Source organism: Lampris incognitus, chromosome 7 (assembly GCF_029633865.1).
Source record: "Lampris incognitus isolate fLamInc1 chromosome 7, fLamInc1.hap2, whole genome shotgun sequence".
NCBI classification, from domain to species: domain Eukaryota; kingdom Metazoa; phylum Chordata; class Actinopteri; order Lampriformes; family Lampridae; genus Lampris; species Lampris incognitus.
In genome coordinates this window covers 33,460,527-33,467,662 of record NC_079217.1, presented here as the reverse complement: position 1 = coordinate 33,467,662, position 7,136 = coordinate 33,460,527, and positions in this window count along the sequence as shown.

Below are 7,136 nucleotides of genomic sequence, written 5' to 3'. Positions count from 1 at the left end.
ACAACTGTTCATGTTGTATCAGTATATTTAACGTGCAGCTGAGTGTGAAATGGCCGGGATGAGAGTCAGCACCTCCAAGTCTGAGTCCATGGTTCCCTACCGGAAAATTAGGGATTGCTCCCTCCGGGTTGGGGATGAGCTGCCTCAAGTGAAGGAGTTCAAGTATCTCGGGGTCTTGTTCATGAGTGAGGGTAGGCCAGAGCGGGAGATCGACAGGCGGATTGGTGCAGCACCAACAGTAATGCGGACGTTGTACCGGACTGTTGTGGTGAAGAGGGAGCTGAGCCGGAAGGCAAAGCTTTCAATTTACCAGTCAGTCTTCGTTCCAAACCTCACCTATGGTCAAAAGTTTTGGGTAGTGACCGAAAGGGTGAGATCGCGGATACAAGCGGCTGAAATGAGTTTGCTCCTTAGGGTGTCTGGGCTCAGTCTTGGAGACAGGGTGACGAGCTCGTACACCCGGAGGGAGCTCTGAGTAGTGCCGCTGCCCCTTCGCGTCGAAAGGAGACAGTTGAGGTGGTTCGGGCATCTGATCAGGATGCCTCCTGGACACCTTCGATTGGAGGTTTTCCGGGCACGGCCAACTGGGAGGAGACCCCGGGGTAGACTCAGAACTCGCTGGAGGGACTAACATGTCCAATCTGGCCTGGGAACGCCTTTTGGGATCCCACAGGAGGAGCTGGAGGGCGTTGCTGGGGTGAGGGGCGTCTGGAGCGCCCTACTTAGGTTGCTGGCGCCGCGACGCGACCCCAGAGAAGCGGCTGAAGATGAATGAATGAATGAATGAATGAATGACGCGAACCCGTATCTCCTGCACCGCGGGCAACAACGTTAACCAGTCGACTAAAGGGTCCGACCCGTCAGTCAAGGACCAACGTGTCTACTTATCCATGCACGTTACATTATTTACCATTTATTTTGCTATTCCTTTTACATCGTCGCAGTCGTATCTCAGCATTCATTTCTTGTCATTTCCTCTTACTCATGGCCTCACAAATAAAAATCTTATTTTTTTTAGAACAGACCGAGTATAATTAATTGATCAATTGAAATATAAAAAGAAAAATTAAACTGGCTACAATTTTATTCTCGTTCAAATATTGTCTGAGTATTAAAAATTCCTTTCATAATTTCTCAAATATATAGTCTCGGTTTTGATCTATGTTTTTGAGCATTTCAGTAGGTTATGATAACTGGAGCGTATGGTGTGAACTCAAAGCAGAACTTTATAGAAAAATAGGTTATCATGACTGTTGCCTGTGGCACAGCTTGAATTCGAATCATATGCTTTACCGATTCCGACAGGGTAAATAATTTAACCATCAGGCAAATATGAATACTAAAATGTCAACTTAGACTTGGTTGAAAAAGGCCAATCCTAGATTTCATCGTTGCAAATGGAACCTTAAGCTTTATTTGAGCAGTGGTGCAAATATTACGAACATGTTGTTTGAAATTAGTTAAAGTATGTTATTTTTGGTGCATATACAGTAATTTATTTTTCAAAGCCACAGATGACATTTTTTTCCAAGTTTCTAAACAAAACAGTGGTAAAACAACCACGCGTGTCTCTGAGAGTACTTAAACTATAAAGATGAGAGGTCCACTAGAGACTACATTAAGATTTTTGCGTCCTTGCCATGGTTTCATTCTCCCCATTCTCTGCCGACCTAGGACAAATAGAACAAAATGTGTAAGGCTCACATTCACATAAAAAAGTTTTTCGAGAATGGAACACATGGTCTAATGAGAAATCCATTATGAAGAAACTTAGTGTGCATGAATCACTGTGACAAAGACTGGGATTTCATTCCCCCTAAAACGACCGTGGGCCGTCAAAATGACCGCCGGTTTATCTATATTCTATATATTATACTCTACATTCTGTCAAGATAAATACCCAATTGAAATATTAATGCATTGCATATTGTAGTGAATTCAGGGGGAAGCCGGGAACCGCCCCAGCAGGGGCGCGAGCCCGTATCTCTCACTCCGCAAGGACAACGTTAACCAGTCGACTAAAGGGTCCGACCCGTTAGTCAAGCACCAACGTGTCTACTTATCCATGCACGTTACACTTCCCCGCGCTTCAGCATATCACTTCTCTCACGCCTCTGGGCGCACGCGCTTCCGATGACCTTACGGTCTCATCATCCCACTTCTGACACCAATGTAGCGAATTCGGGGGGCAGTCCGGGTACCGCCACAGACGGGACGCGAACCCGTGTCTCCCGCTCCTTAAGCGACAACGTTAACCGATCGACTAAAGGGTCGGACCCGTTAGCCAAGGACCAACGTGTCTACTTATCCATGCATGTTACACTAAGCCCCCTCATTCGGGAAGCGCGTCCCCGCGCTTCAGCATATCACCTCCCTCACGCCTCTGGGCGCATGCGCTTCCGATAACCTCACGGTCTCATCATCCCACTTCTGACACCAATGTAGCGAATTCGGGGGGGCAGTCTGGGAACCGTCGCCACAGGCAGGACGCAAACCCGTATCTCTCACTCTGCAAGCGACAACGTTAACCAGTCGACCAAAGGGTCCGACCCGTTAGTCAACGGGTTAACGTTGTCGCTTGCGGAGCGGGAGACACGGGTTCGCGTCCCGTCTGTGGCGGTTCCCGGACTGCCCCCTGAATTCGCTACATTGGTGTCAGAAGTGGGATGATGAGACTGTGAGGTCAGCGGAAGCGTGTGCGCCCCGAGGTGTGAGGGAGCGGATATGCTGAAGCGCGGGGATGCGCTTCCCGAAGGAGGGAGCTAATGTAACGTGCATGGATAAGCGACAACGTTAACCAGTCGACTAAAGGGTCCGACCCGTTAGTCAAGGACCAACGTGTCTACTTATCCATGCACGTTACACTACCCCCCCCCTCCTTCGGGATGTCGATGACCACACAGTCTCACCATCCCACTTCTGACACCATTGTAGCGAATTCAGGGGGCAGCCCGGGAACCGCCACAGCCGGGACGCGAACCCGTGGCTCCCACACCACAAGTGACAACGTTAAAGGGTCCGACCCGTTAGTCAAGGACTAACGTGTCTACTTATCCATGCACGTTACAATATGTTTGTATGTCTGTTAGGAAAAAACTGACACCAAAATTAAAATTTTAACAACTATAATACTATTTTTAAACAATTTAGACTTCAGAGACACGGTCGAACTTGAATAGCAAAATTGAAAATATTACCTGAAAAACAAAACGGAAAACATACACTCACTGGCCACTTTATTAGGTACACCTTGCTAGTACCAGGTTGGACCCCCTTTTGCCTTCAGAGCTGCCTTAATCCTTCGTGGCATAGAATCAACAAGGTACTGGAAACATTCCTTAGAGAGTTTGGTCCATATTGACATGATAGCATCACGCAGTTGCTGCAGACTTGTCGGCTGCACATCCATGATGCGAATCTCCCGGTCCACCACATCCCAAAGGTGCTCTATTGGATCGAGATCTGGTGACTGTGGAGGCCATTTGAGTACAGTGAACTCATTGTCATGTTCAAGAAACCAGTCTGAGATGATTCGAGCTTTATGACATGGCGCATTATCCTGCTGGAAGTAGCCATCAGAAGATGGGAACACTGTGGTCATAAAGGGATGGACATGGTCAGCAACAATACTCAGGTAGGCTGTGGTGTTGACACGATGCTCAATTGGTACTAAGGGGCCAAAAGTGTGCCAAGAAAATATCCCCCACACCATTACACCACCACCACCAGCCTGAACTGTTAATACAAGGCAGGATGGATCCATGCTTTCATGTTGTTGACGCCAAATTCTGACCCTACCATCCGAATGTCGCAGCAGAAATCGAGACTCATCAGACCAGGCAACGTTTTTCCAATCTTCTATTGTCCAATTTTGGTGAGCCTGTGCGAATTGTAGCCTCAGTTTCCTGTTCTTAGCTGACAGGAGTGGCACCCGGTGTGGTCTTCTGCTGCTGTAGCCCATCTGCCTCAAGGTTCGACGTGTTGTGCGTTCAGAGATGCTCTTCTGCATACCTCGGTTGTAATGAGTGGTTATTTGAGTTACTGTTGCCTTTCTGTCAGCTCGAACCAGTCTGGCCTTTCTCCTCCGACCTCTGGCATCAACAAGGCATTTTCGCCCACAGAACTGCCGCTCACTGGATATTTTCTCTTTTTCGGACCATTCTCTGTAAACCCTAGAGATGGTTGTGCGTGAAAATCCCAGTAGATCAGCAGTTTCTGAAATACTCAGACCAGCCCGTCTGGCACCAACAACCATGCCACGTTCAAAGTAACTTAAATCACCTTTCTTCCCCATTCTGATGCTCGGTTTGAACTGCAGCAGATCCTCTTGACCATGTCTACATGCCTAAATGCATTGAGTTGCTGCCATGTGATTGGCTGATTGGAAATTTGCGTTAACGAGCAGTTGGACAGGTGTGCCTAATAAAGTGGCCGGTGAGTGTATATTGCTAATCTAACAAATGTAACAATGACTACAAAACGTGGAATCTCATCACATGCCGCTTTTCCGGTGTAGGGTCGTGGTGGCAGCAAGCTAAGTAGGGCACTCCAGACGTCCCTCACCCCAGCACCACCCTCCAGCTCATCCTGGGGGATCCCAAGGCGTTCCCAGGCCAGATTGGACATGTAATCCCTCCGGTGAGTTCTGGGTTTACCCCGGGGTCTCCTCCTAGTTGGCCGTGTCCGGTAAACCTCCAAAGGAAGGTGCCCAGGAGGCATCATAATCAGATGCTTGAAGCATCTCAACTGCCTCCTTTCGATGCGAAGGAGTAGCGGCTCTACTCCAAGCTCCCTCCGGATGTCCGAGCTCCTCACCCTATCTCTAAGGCTGAGCACTGACACCCTACGGAGGAAACTCGATTTCAGCCGCTTGTATCCGCGATCTCACCATTTCAGTCACTACCCAAAGCTCATGACCATAGGTGAGGACTGGAACGAAGACTGACTAGTAAATTTAGAGTTGTGCCTTCTGGCTCAGCTGTGCCTTCCGGCTCAGCTCCTTCTTCGCCACAACGGTCCGGTACAACGTTCGCCTTACTGCTGATGCTGCACCAATCCGCCTTGTCAATCTCCTGCTCCATCCTACCCTCACTCGTGTTCAAGACCCCAAGATACTTGAACTCCTTCACTTGAGGTAACAACTCATGCCTCGTGAAACTTAAAATAAAAAAAAAAGAAAATAACCATGCAAACAGTCCCAAACAACGATCGGAACTTAAAAACCATGGGCCATCAAATGACCGCCCATGGATTTTCAAGATCACGATTGTTCGATTCACAGATGGAAGTCACCGACTTCTTTGTACTAAACTTGAAGTACGTAATAAAATAACAGGAGCGAAGCGGACTTTCATTGTGCTGTGATCCGACTTTATTTCAGAGAGAGAGTGCAGAATAAGACAACCTGGAAACAGTGATGCCCAATAATAAACACTGGCGCCCTCTAACAGCACCCTAGGGAAGTGACCAGAGCAAACACAAAATACATTACATCTCCTCCCCACTTATTTAGCTCGGAGTTCCCCAAAAAACCTGGATGCCTATTTATATGTCCTGAATAACACCCGAATATTCCTGCAGAAAAACACGGAATACTTAAAACAGATAACATAACTCAAAACATCCTACTATCACTTGCATTAAAAAAAAACAGGACTGGCACATGTTACACAACCTGGGTGAGCTGTGGTAAACTGCCCAACTCAATAACTAACCTAATGTGGCGAGTGCCCCTTTAAACCAAAGTCCATTACAGATTGAGGCGGTCTGGGGGTTTTCTCTTCACTGATAGGGTACCTCCTATCAGTCTCTGAGGGTACAGTCTATGGGGGAGCATCAGCCTCAACTGATACTTCTGTTGGCCCTGAGTTTACTGGCTCCGTTTGTGGGACTGAGTGACTCTTGGAGGGAGGGATCCTGCCTACCTGCTGGGGGAATTGGCACTGGATCTTTCGTGGGGGCAGTAGCTGTTTGCTCCAATGAGACAGGTTCTGATGGCTCTCCACACGTGAGCATTTCCGGGTCACAGGTCCTCATCTATCTGTGTGGTGTTTCCAGTGTAGCCCTGACCCCACATCTACCATATAAAACACTGGCCCTGCCTGAGACACCATCACACCCAGCATCCACTTCTCCTCCCGCCATCTACTATAATCACGCACCAGAACAGAGTCCCACAGCATGAAGTCTTTGTCCTTGGCGAATGGGGCCCTGCGGCCCTCTCAGCCTGTCTGTGCCTTACCCTCCATGGCCACCACAGTTGGCTTGAGGAGGTCGAAGCAGGAGCAGAGCCGATGGCGAAGGAAGAGCATGGCTGGAGACTCATTCGTTGTGGCATGGGGAGCATTTCTATAGCTGAGCAGGAACGAATCCAGTTGATGTCGCAGCATGGTCTGCCCCCTGGAAGCTTTCAACGACCGCTAAGTGTCTGCACAAAATATTCCGCCAATCTGTTTGTGGCTGGGTGAAAGGGTGCAGAGCGCACGTGTTTCACCCCATATGCTTTGAGAAAATCCGCAAAATCCCTCGAGGTGAATTGCGGACCATTGTCGCTGACCAAAACCTCAGGCAGGCCATGACAGCTGAACAACCCCCTTAAAGCCTGAATAGTCTTTGAGCTTGTGGTGGAATCGATCAGTTCCACTTCTGGCCACTTCAAGTGAGCATCAACCACCACTAGCAACACATGCCCCTCTATCGGCCCAGCAAAATCCACATGTACCCTCTGCCACGGCATGCCCGGCCACAAGTGAAGCGGGGAGAGGACGGGAGACTTCTGGTTGTGCTGGCACGAATGCCACACTTTGGCCTGCTGTTCAATCTGAGTGTCAATCCCCGGCCACCAGAAGTAGCCGCGAGCAACGGCTTTCATTTTAACCAGTCCCGGGTGCCCCACATGCGGCTCTTTCAGCAGTTGTGGTATCAACTTTGGGGGTACAAGAACCTGGTTGCCCCACAGAAGGCACCCTAGAACCACAGTGAGCTCCTCTCCTTGAGCAATAGGGCATCAGTGCATCATCCCGTTCCTTGACTACTGGAAACTGCCCTGACAAGACCATGTACATCATGTGAGAGAGCACTGGGTCATACCTTGTTTCTTTGCGAATATCTGTGCTGCACACAGGCATGGATTCCAG